A 21299-nucleotide genomic window follows, 5' to 3' on the forward strand; every position below is an offset into this window, starting at 1 on the left:
AAAGGAAACCTCTTAGGTTCAGGTCCACATGAAGACCTAATGTTTTCATAGTTAGCAACACAGCATTTGTGAGCGTTCAGACCTCACTCCTGTGACTTAAGCCCCTTCTCCTGAACTTGAGAATTCATATCCACCTAGCCTGTCTGCATAAATTAGAAGGCAGTGTGCAACAGGACAAATCCTAGCTTTGCCCTTATCAGCAACATAACCCAAAGAATAAATCTTCCCCTTGTACTATCTTACTTTCCTCACTTACCTAGTGACCACTCACTAGAACGAAAGGGCTATAAACTATAAACAAACTGCCAAAGAAAGTCAACTTCTTTCAGATACAGTAACAATGTGAAGAAGGTTCCTGTGACCTGCTAGCCTCTGCCTTGAGCTCCCCCTGCAGGGCCTTCCCTATCTCAACAGCCCTCCCCCCTTGGCCCCCAATCCTCTTCTAGCAAGGCCACTCGGGCTGGCACTCTTTCAAAGCAGAAGGAGCCCCTTTTCTTGGTACCTTGTGGACTCCTGCCATAAAGCTTTTTCAGAAAATAAAAAGTTAATCTCCCTAATTTGCATCTCTAACAGATTTCTAGGGTTCATGAAATTTTATTTTTTAGGCTGTCAAAGGGGAGGTGGGAAGCTGGGTGTGGTGGCTAAATAGGAAAAATAGCACCACCCAGCACCATCTCTGAGCACAGCCCTTCCGCAGCATTAACAGGTATATGCAATTCATGTACCACTTTTTAAGTATACCAGTCAATTTAAAATAAATGTCAATTTATTATATTTCAAAATAAGCAACAGCTGAATTGATGTTTCCATCCTCTGTTCAGTGCATACTCTTCATGCAGGCAAGATGTGCTGGACGATTTATTAGGATGTCTACGTTGGCTCCTCAACCACAAAAAGAAATCCCATTCTCTTGCAGCTACTAAACAACTGGGGTGCAAAATGATAGGAGCCAATCCTGTAAACAGAATTTATGGGGAAGGAACTCGTGGGGAAGGGATGGAGACGTAGCAGCTGTGCCTCAACAAAGCCACAAGTGAAATAAAGACGTTACAGAAATTAACCTCAAGTCTTCATTTTAATTGGAAAGACTGAGTCAGTGGGGAGACAAAGATGAAAACGAAAGCATCCTCTCAGAACTCATACTTGTTGAGTTTTGTGTGGTCTGAAAGTCAAACACAGGCTCTCCTCCAACACATAAATGGAGAGCAACACTTGGGATTGAGGGAACAGCACAAGGCACCACGGGCACATTCTACATGTATTATGGGAATGATAACGTGCAGGATAGAGCACAGGATAGGGAAGTGGCTAGAGAGAAAGCTGAAAGCACAGATGAGGGTAACGTTGCTAAGGAGTATGAACCTTAATGTACATCTTTGAGTGAACCCTGAGTTTGACTTCTTTTGTTTTAAGGAGAGAAGGCTGGTTCTAAGTCTGAAATTTTGAGAGTTACTCTGTGGCAGCAGGGTAGAAGACAGACTTGAGGGGAGGGAGGTGGGGAAGACACTGGAGACAGAGAAACCAGTAGGAGTCTGGAGAGAGATGATGAGGCCTTATATGTTAGCAGTGTTTTCTCTTGTAAAGGGCCATCATTTATACCCCAGACTACAGTTAACACACCAGCTGCCTGCCCAGCCACCCAGCACAGACACAACCAGGATGAAGAGCTCTGGTGCCTCTATGCTAACACAAACTCAAGTGTTCAGTGGAAAGTGGGGGTTTTTGAAAGGAGGTATGATTCCAGAATCCCTGTCACTGGTAAGTTCTGGTCCTCCCTGGGCAGCAAGCTACAATGAACTAATGAATGCAAGGATCCAAAATGAGAGTGTACACCATCTCAATGAGAGAATGCTGTATTTTGCAAAAGCTAGGAGACTCTCTTGAATTAAAGGGATCTGAAGAAGGTGCCTGAATCCCTGCCGATCCTTCCCTCATTCCCTCCCTCACCTTCCCCATACAAAAAAAAAAAAAATCCTCAAAAAAAAAAATTGCATTGTGAGGGTCTATGTGGAAAATGTTCTATCAACCTACGTAAATGTTTCTTAAAAGGGTGTGAAATTTAAAAACTATTCCTAGTGGCTGAAGGGCCTGGGAAACGGCAGATGCCACTCACAAAAATACATTCCAAAACTTCTAGAAGAAAATATAAATTCCCATTTTTATGAAAATTGGAAAGAATTTCTTAAATAAGTTAAAAAAAAAAAAAACCACCACACTCCAGAAGGGAAAAAATTTAATAAAGTTGACATTGTAAAGCAGCAATCGTTCTCAAACTCTTTGCTTACAGGCCCCTTTACACTATTAAAAATTGAGGACCCCCCTAAAGATTTGTCTATGTGCTATATCTATCAATACACAACATAGATGAAAATGAAACTAAAAAAATTTGTATTGTGTATTCATAATTCATTAAAAAAAAAAAAACCAAAGCAATCATGTTAACACATGTCATGTAGCCTCCAGAAACTCTACCCCACACGTGTGAAAGAAAGAATGAGTACAAAAAAGGCAAATAGCACCTTAGTATTAATACAAAAACAGCTTCAACCTTGCCAACCACCTGAAAGGATCTTAAGGACCGTCAAGAACCACTGTCATAGAGAAAGTGCGGGGCTGGGTTGGCTTAGTCGGTAGAGCACATGACTCTTGATCTCGGAGTTTTAAGTTTGAACCCCACATTAATAAAAATCTTCTAAAAAAATCTACAAATTGGGAGAAGGTAAGCAAGGAAATACAAAATTAAAACCACATAGGGATTTCATTTTATGTCCATCAACTGGCAAAAATTAGTATCTAACAATACCAGGTACTGCAGCAAAGCATGTGGAGACTAAGAATGTTCTTTCTTATACATCAGAAGTGGTGTAAACATATACAAGTACTTTGGAGAGCCATGTGGCAATATGTAGAAAGCTGAAGCTGTGCACCTCTATTAATCCAGCAGCCCTGTTGCTAGATATGTATGCTAGAGAAATCTTGTATACGTGCTTATGGCACATGTACAAGAATGCTTCTTGCAGTGAAAAACTGAAGTCACCTATATATCCATCAATGAGAGGACAGTTACAAGTATTTTGGGATATTAACACAAGGCAATGGCATACTGCAGGTAAAACCAATGTATCAACGTGGCTAAATCTCAAAAACAATGCTGAGTGAAGGGGAGTACGATGGGAAATTACAAACATTTAAAAACATATAAAACAACATTCTATATTGCTTAGGAATCTAAGTATAAATATGCAAAACCTGTATATGTAACATACAAAACACATGTAAATACACATGTAAGTATGTAAAAACATTCCAACATGGTTGGAAGGATAAACACGAATTTAGGACACTTCTAAAACAAATATGGCAAAATAATAAATCTGGGCAGCAAGTCCCCAGGTATGATATTAGTCTCTGTATTTTTTTTAATGTTTTTAACATTTGAAAATTTTCACTGAACACTGAAAATGGGATAATAGATTTAAAGTGGCTACTACCTGGAACCTACTGCACACTTAAGTGTCAAAACTTCTGACATTTACTGTGTGTGTGTGTGTGTGTGTGTGTGTATATATATATATATATATATATCAGAAGTGGTGTAAACATATACAACTACTTTGGAGAGCCTGCACAGCTGCCCATATATATATATACACACACACACTATACTGTAGGTATTTTGCAACACCCCCAAACTAAGGCATATACATCATTTCTTAACAGGGCATTTGGTAACTTGGTAACTTTTCTAATCTTCCTAACCACCCTAAGTCCCATTTGGTCCCAAAATACGGATGGAAATCCAAGATTCACCAAGACTGCTAAATCCTAGGGAAGACCTGGAATTACCTTTTCCTGGGCTCTCAACGTACACGACTCCAAATCCCAGGCCTGTTTCCACCCACTGACTGCCCCCGACCACCACCCCCAATCCCAATACACTCATCTGAAAGCTAAGCTACCAAATAACACCTGTAAAAATGCTTTTCTCGACAGTCAGAGAAACATGCAGTAACTCTGAGCATGGACTTCATTTTCAAGCTACTCAGTCTCAATGGCCCCACCACCCACCTTCAAGTCCAGGGAGCAGCCAGACTGCCCTAGCTGCTGTTAGAGACAATTTACATCATTTAATCTCCACTCCTCTCATTCTTCCTTACTTTATCCTAAAAGCTTAGTCCACAGGAATACAACCTCTACGATGTCCAAACCCAGGTCCCCTTCCTGCAACATGGAAGGCATGAGCACGCCCTTAGGGTACAGTGTTTCTCAAAGTATGGGCTACCCTCCCCACCTGCAACAGAACTATGGGGGCAACTGGTGAAACAGCTTATGCCTCTGGAAGGGAAATAATGAAACAAATGCACCCTAGGTTTCCTCTCCTCAGGGAGAACTGAAGGGCTACAATACTGTTTGTCTTGTGGAAAAACTCTTAAAGAATGCAGACTGCAGGGCTGTACCCCAGATTGACCATATGATTCTTTGTGGATCCGGGGTGCACAAATCAGATTTTAAAAGCACAGGAACGTTGGAAAAGCATCACCCCAGTGGATGTTGGTTTCCTAAGTCTGATAAAGGGACCAAAACCTCACCATGTTCTCTGTATCCCAGTCTCAGGTGGCCAAATATCAACCAAACTCCCCTTCTCAGCTCTCCCTTCCCACCAGGCCCAGAGGAAGTACCAGCTCTTCTAGGAACTTTCCTGGATGATGTCAGCATGAATTCTCTTCTTTTTAATAGCACTCAGTACCTGAACCACTCAAGGGGGATGAAGATGTATTGTCTTACCTTTCCCCCCAATTAGATGTGAGGGCCTCAGTTCCTGGCAGAGGGCCCAGTGTACATATAATAGCTTCTTAACACTTCAGTGGCTGGAATAATGCTAAAAACAATGGCATGGTGAAGTCAGTGTTAAAACACACACACACACACACGCATGCATACACAATCAGTACAAAAAATATCTGATTTACAATGGGAGGACCTGGGTTCAGATCCCAGCTTTATCCTTGACTGGCTGTGAGCAGTTTGTTATTGTGAGGACGCCAACATGACATGATATATGAGAAAGTGCTTTACATGTTATCACCTCCCAACAGTGGTAAGCTCTTACAGCTACTGCTACCCGTTATTTCTCTGACCTCAAGAGGTGATTTATATTATCTATTCCTCTTTACAGCCCACAAAGGAAAAGCACAGAAAACAGGGACTGCAACCATAAAAATACGGAGAAATAAAGCCTCAGAGACCACAGTTCCCAAGGTCTGTGGGCAGTGCCCGGCCTGCTGGAACCTCGCCTGCTCTGGCCTCTGCACCTCCACCAGGGTGGGCAGGAGGTGCCAGGGAAACTCTCAGTAACCAGAACGGTGTCTGGCACACCACAGGAGGTCTACAAACGGTGAGTGATGAAAAGTTTGCATCTACTGCCTGGGACAAGAGGCCACGGGGATTCCTTCCCATCTGTACACCAAGAACTAAGTAAAATTTTATAGGATCAGATGAGCAAGACTGAGACCCCCAAGTGGGCGTCAACTTCAGTGCAGCCACAGTCTCAGCTTCTGGAAGTACTGTCAAAGCCTGTCATTAAAATCGTTTTCAAACCATTCTTCCAGCAAATGAGAAAGCAGACTGCGGGATCCAGCTGCCTCAGATTAAAGCAGGATAGCGAGGGGGAAATGAGAAACAGAGTCAAGATTTCCAATTACCACTAACAGGAGGGTTTTCAGAAGGGAGGAAATTAATGGAATCATCAAAAGGCTGATGATTTTACTTAAAATGAATTAAATCAATATCAATCTTTCCCTGTTTCAATGAAAACCTGGGGCTGTTTGGTTCTCGAGCTTCCTGAAAGCCACCCAGGCAGGATCAGAGAGGCTAAGTGACAATTAGCCAAGGCTGGGAAATCTTCTTTTTGCCCCTACAGACAAGCTGGAAAGACAGGGCCAGACAACAGTTCTGAGGCAGAGGAGCTAATTTTTTCCAAGCCAGGAGTCCTTTCGCCTGCCAATACAAACAGCAGGAAATAAAGGCGGAAAACGGGGTCAAACTCAATCTGAAGAAGAGCAAACTCCCCCTAGAATGGGGAAAACATTCTGTAACTTATAGCTACCCTAGAAAAATGGGCAAAGAGAAAAGGAAAAAGGAAAGGACCGGGGAGCTCAGGAGGTGCCCCTCACACAGACGGCTTGAGCAGGGCCTTTCGTGATCTCCGGCACACCCCAACCCCTACCACACTCAATACACACACAGAGCAGGCTAGCTCTGCCAGGGCGCAGGTGAGGTAAAACGAGTACAGAGGAAGGAAAGGGGGGAGGGCAAAGGAGGACAATTATGCCAAGTTGGAAGAAGGGAGGGAGAAACTGAAGGAAAGGAAAAGAGGTACAGGGATACAAGCCTCCATGCCATCCACCCAGCAGACAGTCACCCAGGCCCCATGAGCAGCAGGTCTGGCAGTGGAGGGGCTGCAATAACAATCCTGAGCACCCTGGAAACGAGAACAGAACAGAAAGCCTGGGAAACCCTGCAGTCAGGTGTGACGATGTGCAGTAAAGGGACTGGGATCCGACGAGGATGCTAACTCATTCCTCTCTAGACACAGGTTTTATGGAAGCAGCGTAACGGCACAGGCCAGAGACTCCCTAGAAAGAAAAGTTAAGGGCGCCTGGGTGGCTCAGTTGTTAAGCATCTGCCTTCGGCCCAGGGCGTGATCCTGGCGTTCTGGGATCGAGCCCCACGTCAGGCTCCTCCGCTGGGAGCCTGCTTCTTCCTCTCCCACTCCCCCTGCTTGTGTTTCCTCTCTTGCTGGCTGTCTCTCTCTCTCTGTCGAATGAATAAATAAAATCTGAAAGAAAGAAAGGAAAGAAAGAAAAGAAAAGAAAAGAAAAGAAAAGAAAAGAAAAGAAAGAAAAGTTACTCCAATTCCCAAACTTTTCTCTGGTTTCACTTTTGGCAAGGCTGTCTTTGGACGGGATTCTGATCAGTACCTCTTACCAACATAAGTTTTCACACACATAAACCATAAAAAACAGGTAACAAGTAAGCAGAAGTTCCTGACCATGGGGATGGAGCTGTCAGAAGAGGCATTAGAGAATCCCAGGTATCAAGCTCAAAGGGCCCTGGAAAGCTAGTCCAACCCTCACATCACCGCTGAGCAAAATGAGGGGCCTTCAGTCACTGCTCTTTAGAAGCACTGCTGGTGCCGATGCCTGGGATCCCTGGCTCAGGGCTCTGCTCTTCATACCCCAGACCTTGAGCTGTGGAAAGCCCTCCTAAAATGCAGACTTTCAGAGCTGACTGCTGCCTAAGAGGGCAGAATAAGAAGTGGGTGGGGGGAGAATGCCCAGGGTGACCCAGCCAGAGGCTTGCCAGGTCTACCCCATACCCCTTCCCGCACTCTCTCTGCAGGAGAGTGGGCAAGGACCAGAGCCAGCCCACAGAAGGTCAGAGACAGACCTGTGAGCTTCCTCCCTTACTCACTTAACTTCTTCCCAGTTTCCAAATTACATGGGCCCGCCTGCAACATCCTATTTCTGAACTTCTCCCCACAGTGGGTTTAAGACTTCTCTATCCCTCTGTTCCCACCTTACCAAAAATTGCTCCGAAAAGGATCAGATGGGCTTGTTCACCCCAAGTGTAAACTGGTAGTTTCCAAAAGTGGTCCCCAGATCACCAGCAGCTGCATGCGAGAACTTAGCAGAAATGCAAATTCTTGGGCCTGCTGAACCAGAAATTCTGGAGGCAAGCCCAGCAATCTGGGCCCTCCAGGGGATTCTAATGCATGCTCAAATTTGAGACCCAATGGAGCATATAACCTGTAAGGTTCAACCTGTTGCTTCTTTCACAAGTATGTGACACACCTGAATGATCTCTAGAATCTCAAGCCTAGGAGCCCACGTAGCTGCCACTGGAAGAAGGAAAGCTTCCCAACTCAGCATACTCTTCTCTCGCTTCCAAGGCTTCAAGACCTTATGCAAGAAAGTACATACACTGTCCTTCAGGCAGGAAAGCAAGGGCATGGGGAGAAAGGTGACCCTGCAATGTGAAATGTAAAACAGGACCTCTCTTCCCAACTAGTGAGACCTTTCAGAAGGGAGAAAGGTGGCTCAGTGGGCCTAGGCCGCTCCCTGACTGCAGCACTGACCTGAGGCTGATCTGCCCAGATGCCATCCTGCCAAATGCGGGGTGCAGGTACTTGTTCTGTGGTAAAACTGGCCTGGGCCAGACACTCAGGGAGGTTTCTGAACCCCCTCCATGGCGTTTCACCGTGAGGCCTACGACAAGCACGAGTTTCCAGGGGTGTGTGTCAGGAAGTTGGGACTGTGCTGCAGAATGTGGCACGTCAGGTAGTGCCAACAACAGCCTAACCAGAACAGAATTTAGAACCTGCCAGCTCCCTCTCTGCTTCCCTTGTCCCAAACCTACACTGATTAGCCTTCTGCTTCTCTAGCTTATCCCACGGCCTTATTCTCAGCAGGGATTCTGTGGCTTCTTAGAGAAAAATGGATGTCAGACTTCCACATCTCTCAAAATCCTGACTATGACAAACTTGTCTGACTTGACTAGCTGTCTGTGAAGAAAAACAAAAAAAGGTGTTTTTTTTTTTTTTAATGCTGTCTCCTTTTCTCCTTCCACCTTCTTTTATTCCTGGAAATGAGCCATTATTACATTCAGAAACCCAAGCTCTAGACTCCACAGATTTGGGCTTCAAACTCAAGATTTGGGGCTCTGCTGGAAACTTTGGTTTGATCTTGTATACAAAGGGGGCTATTAAATGCCAGCCTCCCACCCAGGGATGAATGAAGGATTAACCAGTTAGTGTTAACCAAGTGCTTTGAGCAATTCGGAAAAGAGATGCCAACTAAAAAAAAGGAGCATCACATAAGAATCACTTCCATTAGAATAGACTTTTATTGTTTACCCAGCACTGCTACATATATTACTTCACCTAATTCTATTATTCACAATCTTAATTATTCCTGCAAGGCCAGGGTCTGCCATTACTAACAGAATTTCTGAATGCCAGGGAGACGGACCTCGAAACCTCTGAACTGCCTAACCACAAGGTACAGAGAACAACAGCATGGTAAATGAGTTCTTCTGCCGAGGGGCACTCTAAAGAAACCTGAGACACATCTCTGCAGGCAGTCACAACAGTTCTCTACACCCCCAAACACGCCAAATCACAGACAGTCCTCACCCCGACGTCTCCAATTACCCCGGTCTGATCCAAGCTGAAGACTCCTGGAATATATCTGCACACCCCAGATGCCAGCTGCTCCTCCACTCCTCTCCCTTCCGAATCAATTAGGAGCCTCCCACACCCCCTTCAGCCTCCCGGGGGATTCCGGACTTGAGCTAGACCCCCATGGGACCCTGTGCTGTGAGTCAGACTGGCTGAAATAAGGAGTCCTTGTCAGAAACACCTCCCACGGGCTGGCTGGACTGAGGCGGAGCATGAGGGGCCTGTCCTGAGTGACCCTCTCCCCTCCAGCAGGCTGGAAGGGCCTCACTTAGCCGGTCACTTCTGGTTCCCACAGGCAAATAGGGGCTAAACTACCATTCTTCTCAGCCCCAACCTTTCCGACAACATGTACCAAAACCAACACCCTCCTCCAGCCCTCTTTATTTCCCTGTTTAGACTCTTTCAATCCTGAATCCATTAGCTGGTGTTTGTTTTCTCTTTAACCCTTTGATCCTTAAGACACTCCAGCTCAGACCTTGTTTCCCTTCCTCCTACTCCCTCTCCTCCTCCTCAACTGAACAATCAGCAGGAAAAAGGCACTTGCTCCACCAGCAGCATCTCGCCTCCCAGATGCTTCCCCCAAATTGTGCTGCCGGTGATGTTCAGCCCAACCTCTGAACTCTCAGGGTACGGCTAGACTTTATTTTTGTCTTGAGACCTCAGCTTCCAATCCTACCCCACCAAGATAAAGACCACCTCTTTATCCAGCATGGCGAGAGGCACACCAGTTTAGGGGACAGAGTATACTGGACTTCCAAAGTTTCAACAGAAGTAGCACAGCAAGTTCCAAAGGAAGGGTCAAGGAAGCAGAGCAGACACTACACTTGACTCTCTCCCTGTCCTCCCTACACTTGCCCCCACCATGCTGTCTGTGCCTGCCACTGGTTGAGGTGCCACGTAACAACGATGATGAGAAGACCATGGTCGCATGTGGTCAGTATGTTATCATCCCAATTTCACACACAGGAAAACTGAACGACATCAACTTTGAGAAACTTGTTTAAAGTGATACGACATGTTAGTGGCAGAGCTAGGATTCAAACCAGCCTGCCTGGCCCCAAAGACTGCATTCTTAACCCTACCATGCCATCTCGTCTCCCCTACTCGCTGGCTCCTATTTGCCTCCAGCTCTGGGCATAGACTTCTCTCCCTCGGAAAAAGCTACTGGGGGGGCTCCTGGGTGGCTCAGTCGTTAAGCGTCTGCCTTCGACTCAGGACATGATCCCTGCGTTCTGGGATCAGAGCCCCACATCAGGCTCCTCTACTGGGAGCCTGCCTCTTCCTCTCCCACTTCCCCTGCTTGTGTTCCCTCCCTCACTGGCTGTCTCTCTCTCCGTCATATAAGTAAATAAAATCTTAAAAAAAAAAAAAAGAAAAGAAAAGAAAAAGAAAAAACTACTGGGGCCCTCCCAATCCGAGTCAGGAACCCCTCTTATGTGCATTCCTGTGCAGTGCAGTGACTGCCCTGACCATAGCATGCGGCATGCAGAACCGCGGCTGGTACAGTCCCAGCACACAGCAGGGGCGTCAGCAGGTAGCTGAGTACCTTAGAGTGCCCAACAATCAGCTCTGCGTTCCTCCTGGTGTACAGCACCATTCCTGGCTGCAGGTGCCCTCCTCTAACAGGCGTACCACAAGGACCCAACTACAAGTGAGAACTTCCACCACAATCCAGTCCAGCGCCTGGCCCCAGAAAGCCCTCCATGGTGTTATATATTTCCCGATGTCCTCCCTGCCCACCTTATGTCAACACATGCTTGCTAAATGAGGTCATGCTGCTTAGGAAAATACCAAACCCAGTATGTACCACAGCAACCCTGGCAACCCCAAGTAATTAGGTCTTGGAACGAGTCTATAGGGTGTATGTATCATGATCTGCAGAACAAATGGTTCAGGCTTTCCAAAGCTGCAATTCTGAGAAGACTTTTTTTTTTTTTTAAAGATTTTATTTATTTATTTGAGAGAGAGAGCACACGAACGTGTGCCAGAGAGAAAGCATGAGCAGGGGGTAGGGGAAGAGGCAGAAGCAGACTCCCTGCTAAGCAGGGAGCCCGATGTAGGGCTCGATCCCAGGACCCCAGAATCAGGACCTGAGCCAAAGGCAGACGCTTCACTGACTGAGCCACCCAGGTGCCCCCTTCAATTCCCAGAAGTCTTAACAAGCTGTCCAATGCCTTCCAATCAAAGACAATCAAGATTTCCGGAATTGGAATCTTGTTCGTTGGAAAACCTCTGATATACTCAAGACAAAGGACTAGGAGCTCCTATTAATTCCATGCAAGAAATATACACAAAGCCTACTATGCTTCCCCCAGACCCTACTAATTCTAGTGGTAAGGGGATTCTCATAGAGGAGGTGATTCTGCGTTGGATTTTGAAGGATGAAAAGAGGTTTGGGAGGAAGGGGAAGAGGCAGAATTCCAGCCACAGGAATCTAGCCACTGGAAGAACAGTGAGAATAGGCTTTGAAGGTGCTAATGTTCAGGGAAAGGGAGAAAAAGGAGTCCCCTTAGCCTTGACTTGAGGGATGAGTAGAGGGAATTATGGGTGGGGAAAGGGGAGCCAAGCCCATTCAAGGTATCCCTCCCCAGCCTCTCCCCAGTGTCCGGATATGTTTCAGAGCCAGCATACATTCCTCTCCGTGATCTTTCCTCCCTCCCATCATCTAAGGGGATCCACACCCACGCTGGGTTCAAAGTTCTTTACCCAGGCTAAAAGTTAGCATACTGCAATGAACTCTTCTAGGCAGCTTTCCCAGTCCCACTCCTTTCTCCTTGGAAGAACCTCACCACCTGCACCCCCTAAGGCATGAAGATACTTTCACATGGTTCTTCAGTTCTCCCCAGAAAGCTGGGGATGGAATCTTATGAGGAACCATAAATCGGTGCAGAGGACCACAAGGTGCTACATCTCACAGGGCCATGCACTTGACAACCTTATCCTCACCTGCAGGACAAGCCATGATTCTGCACAATCCTGCTGGGAGGGACCCCTTACCCCATAGAATACCTTTCCCAGGATGTGCTTGTTGGGTCCACCAGGGATGACCACTAGCCTGGTTATAGCAAAGGAGAAACTTTGTCCTTGCCTTCAAGGGGCTTATGTGCAAACACATGCCAAGAACTGAGATGGAGAGACATGTATAGGACCTCAGAGATCAGAGACTGAAGGGGTCTACTGTGGAGGGAGGGGTATGAAGCAGAGAGCCACACGGCCTACTGAAGTCACCAGCTAACCTCACAGGCCATTAATTAGCAATTCTGAGCAACCATGCATGGCCATGAGGAGGTTTAGTGGGGCTGCACTGGCTTAAGATACCACTGGGTCCTTTGCAATCTGGCCTCCAAAGTAGTAAGATCAACTGGGAGGCAGAAATAAACAAGGCCTCTCTCCTGTCTGCTGTCACACCTCACTGTGCCATGACCAGTGCTCAGTAAACACTGCTTGGCTGCTCCTCATGCCCACTCAGTCCTCATCTGGTGGGTGACAAACCCAACAACATTCTCCTGTGCCTCCCACCATTTCCAGAATCAACAAGGCCCAACTGTCAGAACTTGAGCCAGTGACAATAGACACACAGGTCTGCCCTCTCCCAAGGAGACATGTGTCTATTACATGTGAAGAACTGATTGTCAGGCCCTTTCATATTTCATAAAGTGTTGCTGGTTACTCAGAATAACAAAGGCTACAGGACAATTATTTTATAACCCTGTTTATACTTGGCCATAACTTCCTGAAACACATTTCCCCTCTCGGGCTGAAATGCCGAAAATACTTTTGTGAACTTAAAAAAAGAAGAAAAAAAAAAGCTTTGCAAAGAAGAAATCTTGAAGAGAACCTGTTTATCTTCCCTGCACTACTTCCCAGAATTCTGAATGATTAAACAATTGTACTGTAAGAGATGTGGCTACTGGCAGAGTTAACAAGTCACAGAAGCTAAACGTGGGGAAAATCTCCATCTCAGGGAAGCAAATGAATCTAGGTAGAAAAAGGCTCTTAAAAGAAGAAATGCTATCAAATAGAGCTAAGAAAAGTAGGGGAAGGCAAAAGGACTACCAAATGGAGAGAAGACAAGAGAGTTCTTATTTTTACTTCTGACATTGTATTCTCCCAAACGTGTTTAGGAATCTTTTAAAATCTAATCCTTCAATCGATCATGTCATGGTGCTGATGAAATGAAAAATGTCTTTAAAGGATCAGACCCATGGCATTTGCAAAATGACTCCAAAAGTTCCTAACAAATAGCAGCTTTGAGGAACCCTGGCTCTGAAATGCCAACAAGACAGCCTCTATGAAGGGAATGGCTTACTGTGAGATTACCTAGCTGACCCCTCTCTCCCACCGCAGCAACAACATTGCGCAGGGGCACTGCTGCCCCTCCCTCCCTGTCTTCATATGTAGGATGCCAACATGCAGTTTTTGAGAGTTAAGGACTTATGAATTACAAATAACTCATGCAGTATGTATCCAACTCTACTCAGTATGTATTGGATCAGCTTAAACAGAATCCAAGACATGTGGAAGAAACAAGAAGCACCTTCCAACCCTGAGTCTGTCTGAACTAAGTAGCTACGGCATCAGAAGTGTAGGCTGTATCCAATGGTGTACAATCTGACCTTTCAACCTGCGGATTATTTCTTTGTATGACGTGTCCTAAGTGCTTTATATATACAATCTTATTTAATTCTCACAATGATCTTATGAAGTAGGCACTATTATCATCCCCATTCTAGTGAAACAAAGACAGTGAGGTCAGGAACATCATCCAAGGTAACACAGATAGCTACGAGTAGGGGCCATATTCAAACCGAGGCAACTGGACTTCAACATCCACGCTTTTAATCAGACTACACTGCGTCTCTAAAAACAAGGAGTCAGTAAAAAAGAATGAATCTTGCCATCCGCGACAACATGGATGGATCTAGAGGATATAAGGCTGAGTGAAACAAGTGACGTAAGTGAAATAAGGGAGGGGTCAGAGAAAGGCAAATTCTAAGTGATTTCACTAATAGGTGGAATTTAAGAAACAAAACAAATGAACAAAGAAAAAAAGAGACAAAAAACCAGACTGTTAGCTACAGAGAATGCACTGATGGTCACCAGAGGGGAGGTGGGTGGGGGGATGGTGAAATAGTTGATGGGGATTAAAACTGCACTTACCATAATGATCACTAATGTATAGAATAGTCGAATCACTATATTGTACACCTGAAACTAATGTAACCCCATATGTTAATTATACTGGAATTAAAAACAACAAACAAGGGGCACGCCTGAAGGATAATGACATCTGGATGTTACACAGAGCTGTACTAGTGACCTCAACGGCCCCATGAGAGCTGCAGGTGGTATTTACTATTTTAAGGTGTTTGTGAGTTGAATCCTATTCCACCTGACAAGAGACAGCTCTGTGAAGAAATGCTAGGGGGCAATTCTTTTTTAATAGTTATAATCTAGGGGCCTGGCTGGCTCGGTTGGAAGAGCATACTACTTTTTTTTGTTTTTTTAAGATTTTATTTATTTATTTGACAGAGAGAGAGAGAGTCAGCACAAGGGGGGAAACAGCAGAGGGAGCAGGAGAAGCAGGCTCCCCACTGAGCAGGGAGCCTGACGTAGGGCTCGATCCCAGAATCCTGGGACCATGACCTGAGCCAAAGGCAGACACTTAACCAACTGAGCCACCCAGACGCCCGGAAGAGCATACGACTTCTGACCTCTGGGTTGTGAGTCTGAACCCCATGTTGGGTGTAGAGATTATTTAAATAAACAAGTAAATCAACTTTTTAAAGAAATAGTAATAATCTCATCCTATCTTCCAGTACATTCAGATTTCATGCTATAGGTTGGCTTCAGGTGAGATGGGTGAATAGGGCTAGGAGAGATCAGCAGCCAGCACCCCTCTTTCACACAGCAGCATAAAAATGTTCTCTCTAAACACTGCTGTCCCTCTGGGCCTCAAAGCTAAACACAAGTCAGACCAAGGTCACTCCTGATCTGGCTACACTCCAGGCAGCCAACCATACTAGCACCAGTCACCCAGAATGGGAACGAGGGCGGCTCATCCCCTCTGCAGTCTTACACTCCTGAGTGATGCAGAGGAAAGGAATCTCCCAGAAGGTAGGAGGTGAGGAAAAGAACCAACCTGCAAACGTACTAGAATAATTAGGAACTCTGAAAACAGACCCTAGGTTTTTTTTGTTTTTGAAGCATCCTGTGACCTCTTTTGCAGAAGGAGTTGGCAGGTAAGGATAACATCCTCACTCACAAATTAGGCCAGGGTAGTGGGGCACCTTTGCTTAGAAGGTGGAATCTGTGTTGACAGAAGGCTTTAACCAAACTGAGACCCACTCAGATGTTTAGTTTGGTGGGCTCCTGGTTTCTATTCCTCCAAACTTACAGTGCAAGGCTGATACCATGTGTTTGAAATGTTCTAAACATGGCACAATAATTAGCCTGAGGAGGGTAATTTCTCAATGTCTTTTGGTGACGACACGGTTCAGCAAGCCCTATAATGACCCATCCAGCCTCCTCCCACAATCCCCAAGTCTTTTTATAGTCACAGGTAATTACACCACGGAGAGATTACATCACTTCATCAGCAGTGTTTACAACTGACAGGAAGATGCTCTGCGGATGTTTTGGGAACTACATCCTCATTTAGCAAACAATTTGCTGTGGTCCCTATTGTTCCTTTCCAAGAATAGAACCGCCTTGGCAAACCTTGTGCCTAAACTGGGAACCAAACAACCAAGGGCCATTGTAGATGAGAACAGAAACCACCACAGAGGCAAACACGGTAACTCAGAGACAACTCTTGCATCCTTTATCCAGGGGAGAAAACACGGATGGTGTCTTTCTCTCTCTGTCAAAAGAATCCTCTGAAGGTTGCCCTGAGTGCTCCAATAGGGTGACACAAGAAATGGGTCTCAGAGAAGCCTACCACTCAGCACAGACAGTGTGCAGACCATGGGCAGCAGAGTTAAGACAGAAGGGGTACAAATCCCAGCTAGCCTCCCCACCGACAACTGCCTGTCTCTGAGCAGGCTATGTAACCTCTCTCCACCTCAGTTTCTCATCTGTAAAATGGTTACATGACCACCTAACACACCGCCTTTCCAAGAGCTTTAAATGGGATGATACGCAGAGGGTGTGACACATAAATGATGCTCTGTATGCATCAGCTTCCTGCCTGTCCTCTCCTCTTAGCTCCGTGTACATTGTCTCTGACCCCAGGTCTCTTCAGAGATGGCAAGGGGAGCCAGGGCCACCTGCCAACATCTCTCAGCCACAGCAAAGTCAACGGCCAAAGCCGCATCATACCCCGGAGAGTCTTGTTCTCAACATTTTCCATCTTCAATGAACACTAACTGCCAGGCTTTCTCACTCTGCTGCATAGAAATGTAGATGGCTGCTTTCCCTGCTATTGTAAAATTGCTTTCAGTGCTTGTGTGATGTTTAACATAGCCTAAAGTGTCATGGAAACACTTTAAGGGGGGGAAAAATCAGAAACAGGAGTGCCTGGGTGGCCCAGTCGGTTAAATGTCTGCCTTCGGTTAGGGTCTAACCCAGTATCCTAGGATCGATCCCCACATCGAGCTCCCTGCTCAGCAGGGTGTCTGCTTCTTCCTCTCTCTCTACTCCTCCCCCTCGCTCATGCTCGCTCTCTCTCAAAATAAAATCTTAAAAAAAAATTAGAAACAAGTAAAATACAGACTTTTTTTCAATAAATATCCTCAGGAAAGGGAGAGAATGAAAATCAAAAGCTTTTTACATGAGTCAGCAAGCCGGCCAGGTTGAGACCATCACACTATGCAAACATGAGCTTTCTGGAAGGCAAAGTTTCCAGAAGTAACCAATCCTTCCTCAACTGGTCAAGTTGGACACCTCATCACACTTCCGTATCCTCAACAAAAATGACTTTGCATCTTTGGTTTTGGTTTTTTTTAAGACAGCAAAAGATGTCATCTGCATAAAAATCTCCTGCCCAGAATGACTCAATAGTGGGTCACACACCAACTCTGTTGTTGTCACTATTTGGGAATTACACTGCACATTTTACATGCCAAGTGCCCTCCAATCATTTTTATTAGTCTGCACAACACCAACCTCACATCCTTAAGGATTTTGTTTCTGTTTTGAAGGAGACACAAAGAGGTCAAGTGATTTGCCTAAGGTCATAAAGCAAGTTTCTTTTTTTCTTTTTTTTCTTTTTTTTAAAATAAAGCAAGTTTCTTAAGATCATATAGGTAAAGGCATCTGGGTGGCTCATTAGGGGTCTGCCTTCAGCTCAGGTCATGATCCCAGGGTCTGGGATGGAGCCCGACATTGGGCTCCCCGCTCAGTGGGGAGTTCGCTCCTTTCTCTCCCTCTGCTCCTCCCTACCACTCCCACTCTCTCTCTCAAATAAATAAATATTTTTTAAAAAAATCACAGGTAAAGGGAAGGAGTTGTGAGATGTGGGAGAGGCTGCTACACAGCTGGGACCCTAATTCCTCTCTAGCTCAAGAAGAGAGGCAAGCTGGGTACTCTGCACATAGATTTTATTTTTAATTCTGGTCCACCTGCACGGTGTGAACCAGGTGTGAACCAGGTGTGAAGATAAGATATGCTTCCTTCTGCCACTCCCAGAAAAGAAACTTTCAATAATTTTCCTCATCTCTGCTTAAGGAATGACCAAGGGGGAAAGCTGGACCTACTGCCTCTTGAAACCAAGATGGAAAACTGAACTCTGAAAGCCTGACTCTGCACTGGAACTCTCTAGTGCCTATTCTTACATGATTCTTTTCTTCTGCACCTGAGCAACTATGACCAAGATTGAGGGTGCCTGTGGTATTTGTAACCAGAAACTACATAGATGAATTGCCCCTCTACAGGATGCCCACTTCCCTATGTCCAGCAGGATTCTCTCAGGCACGAGTGCACCTGTACACACAAGGACGTTCAAGGTCTACTGGAGCCCACTGGGTGACAAAGGCTGTGTATTTTACAAGCACCTCCTTTTAAAATGCTTCTGGAGTGGGTGTTCAGGTGCAGCTACAGGGGCAGGTAAGGTATGCACAAAGAGGAAAAGGAAACCTTTCCTCAACTGAACTGCCTTTCCTCAACTTCAGAGTATCCGGAAGTCTATGTTTCTTGGCAAGCCTGTCTGGCAAGCTGCATATGGCACACACAGCCATACAGGTGTGCTGGGGTTTCAGGCCAAGGAGTGGGTGCCTCCTTCCCTGAGAAGCCACTTCAGAGTGGGAAACACACTGGCAGTAACGTGGTGCACTGGATCTAAGTAATGGGGCCACCCCTTCCCCTGCCTGCATCCTGCTCTGTGCCAGTACACGTTTTACGGGGAGTAGAAAAGACTTGGGGGGGTGGCAGGGGAGGGAGGATTCTGTGCAGATGGGGGAGGGAAAAAAACTACAGAGCCAACTTTTCCATCCTGCTCTGAGCCCGCACTACAGACATACATTTTTCCACACTGGAGAATAATAATCCCTTTATCCAACCAGTCTGAAACCATCAGTCCCTGATAATTGAATTCAGACCTTGGATGGAAAGTTGGGAAGGTGTGGGTAGTTGGAAAATAGGGTGGGAAATGGGAGGAGGCAGGGGTGGAGCCCATAAAAAGGAGGGTGGTAGTAGGTGGAATAACTTAATGAAGCTAGAGAGGCTGAAGATTTCAGAAACCAAAGGCAGACGTTCTGCCCTAATATTGCCAGGTCACACAATGGGACAGCTTCCCTAGTGGAGCCTGGGAAGAAGGCAGTCTTGGTAGTGTAGCAGGCACTAAGCCAGGTTCTGGTCCTGGCCCTAGGACCCTAGGCAACTGCATGACCTCTAAAATCCGAGCTCTGCTAGTCATTCCATTCAGGCACATACTTACTGAGCACCATTTGTTCTGGGCTAGGGGTAGGATGGCAAACCTCTTCTATAAAGGGCCCAAAGTTTTAAAGTCTAAACATTTCAGGCTTTGTCACAACTACCCTACACTGCCACTGTAACACAAACACAGCCATAGACAAAATACATATGAACATTGCTGTGTTCCAATATAACTTTATTTATGGATACTGAAAGGTAAACTTACCATTTTTATGTACCATGAAATATTATTTTGATTTTTTTCCCCATCATTTAAAAATATAAAACCGTTCTTGGCTCACGGGCCATACAAAAGCAGTAAGGAGGATTTGGTTCGTGGACCGTAGCTTGCCAACTTCTGCTCTAGAGATACAGCAGTGAACAAGACAGGGTCTTTACATCCTGTGGCTCTGTGACTACCACTTCTACAAGCTGCCTCTGGCTTTGGCTGCAAGCCCTGTGAACGTAAGCCCTGCTTCATCTGGTTGTACATTGGTAGATTCTGGCCTTCTTTTCCTTTGGAACTTCATATAGCCACGATGCCCACACTGTGGGGTCCCAATCATTAGCGGCCTCCTTGACTGTACCAGGGGCTCCTCACAGCCAAAGAGGTCTTAGGCTTTATGGGAAACGTTTAAGTGTCCGAATGGGGTGAAAAGGAGGCAGTAAAAGAGGAAATCTGTACGTGGGTGGTGGAAAAGGCTACAAGGCAACAGCAAATGCGTAACTATTTCTCCCAGCAGTTTGGAAGAAAAAGCTTAGATGAGATTGCACCATTATCTGTATGTGTTGGGTAAGCAAGTGGTGGGAGCTGATAGAAAGAGAATGAGAGAGAACAGTGAGCTATGGGGACTCTATACACTGCACTATACCACAGTGCCCCCATCCTTCAAGTCCCCTTCCAGAATCTAGCTAAGATCCTTCTCCAGGGAATGCTGTCCAAAGATAACTGCCACCTATATATGTATTTAATGAAGTCTGGTAGGGTCTGCATTACTGTTGAGTTCAATCACAATTAGTTGAGGGGTGCATGTGGCTCATTTGGTTGGGCGTCCAACTGTTGATTTCAGCGCAGGTCGTGATCTTAGGGTCGTGGGATCAGGTCCTGCATTGGGCTCCCCACTCAGCACAGTCTGCTTGTCCCTGTCTCTCTGCTCCTCCCCCACTTGTGTGCGTGCATGCTCTCTCTCTCAAATAAATATCATAATCAGTTGAGACCCCAACTGGTGCTCGCAGATACAGAGGCTCTATGGAGGTTCTCTAGCATCACCCAGAGGCCTATGGTACACACCCAAATATGCCCTTTCTTAAAAGAACGCCAGGTCGAGAGGACCACTTGCACAGAACCTAGAAGGTTCTTCAGGGCACTGGGGAAGGCACTAAGGATCATACAAACCCAAAAAGGCTCATAGCTGCATTTCCAGTTCCTGCTAGGGCCCTTGCAGCTTACCAGCTTCAATCAGAAAATCCTTAGAATCATGAAAACATACACGGAGGAAACTGGATATGACCTTAAAGGTATCCAGGTCAACCCCTTCACTTGATAAATGGAGAAACTGAGCCACAGAATGGCTAAGTGGCTTGTCCAAGATCATGATTTAGAGTGTCAGTGACCAGGTCCTGCTTTCACTAAATTACAATACCTCAACTCTACTTATTCTGAGAGAAAACATAAAAAGATTAGCAACAAACAATAAAGAGCTAACAATAATGAAGTACCTATTATGTTAGGTACTATTAAGTACCTAGACAATCTTCACAACGACCCTCCCAGGTAGGTACGAGTAGTATCTCCTTCTGTGGCTGAGCAAACAGAGGCTTACAGAAGTGAGATTTCCTCAGGCCCCAGAGCCGGCAACAACAGCACTGAACTCGGAACCCCGGCAGTCTGACTGCCAAACGTGCACGCCTGCTGCCTATCACACCCTGCACCCTACAGCTCCATCCTACCTGGTGACTCCAGCTGCGGGGAGAGGGCCGGTAAAGTCGTCGTCCCCAGCAGGTTCCCACACACCCCTCCCTCTAGCTGGCTCACGGGGCCCCTTACTGCCACACCCCCAGGACAGGCCCCCTGTTGTCCCACAGCACAAAAGCCCACCAGCCCTCTCTGCTCTCCTTGCAACTGGCTGCTAGATGGAGAGTCTCCTATCCCGGCTTTGGGAGAAACAATGGTACATGTCTTTTCCCACACAGAGGCAGGCCGGAACCC

The 21299-nt window shown here is 46.0% G+C and overlaps 1 protein-coding gene and 1 long non-coding RNA gene across 4 annotated transcripts in view; both read right to left on the minus strand.

The window, feature by feature from the left end:
* Nucleotides 1-21299, minus strand: part of SUSD6 (sushi domain containing 6) — a 96024-nt gene that overhangs the window by 30667 nt on the left and 44058 nt on the right. The window lies entirely within an intron of this gene.
* LOC130544838 (uncharacterized) lies at nt 750-21296 on the minus strand. Its single transcript, XR_008961491.1, has 2 exons — nt 7854-21296; nt 750-6838 (listed from the first exon to the last, which is right to left on the minus strand). It is a non-coding gene; the product is annotated as an uncharacterized LOC130544838 (long non-coding RNA).

Source organism: Ursus arctos, unplaced genomic scaffold (genome assembly GCF_023065955.2).
Source record: "Ursus arctos isolate Adak ecotype North America unplaced genomic scaffold, UrsArc2.0 scaffold_25, whole genome shotgun sequence".
NCBI lineage: Eukaryota > Metazoa > Chordata > Mammalia > Carnivora > Ursidae > Ursus > Ursus arctos.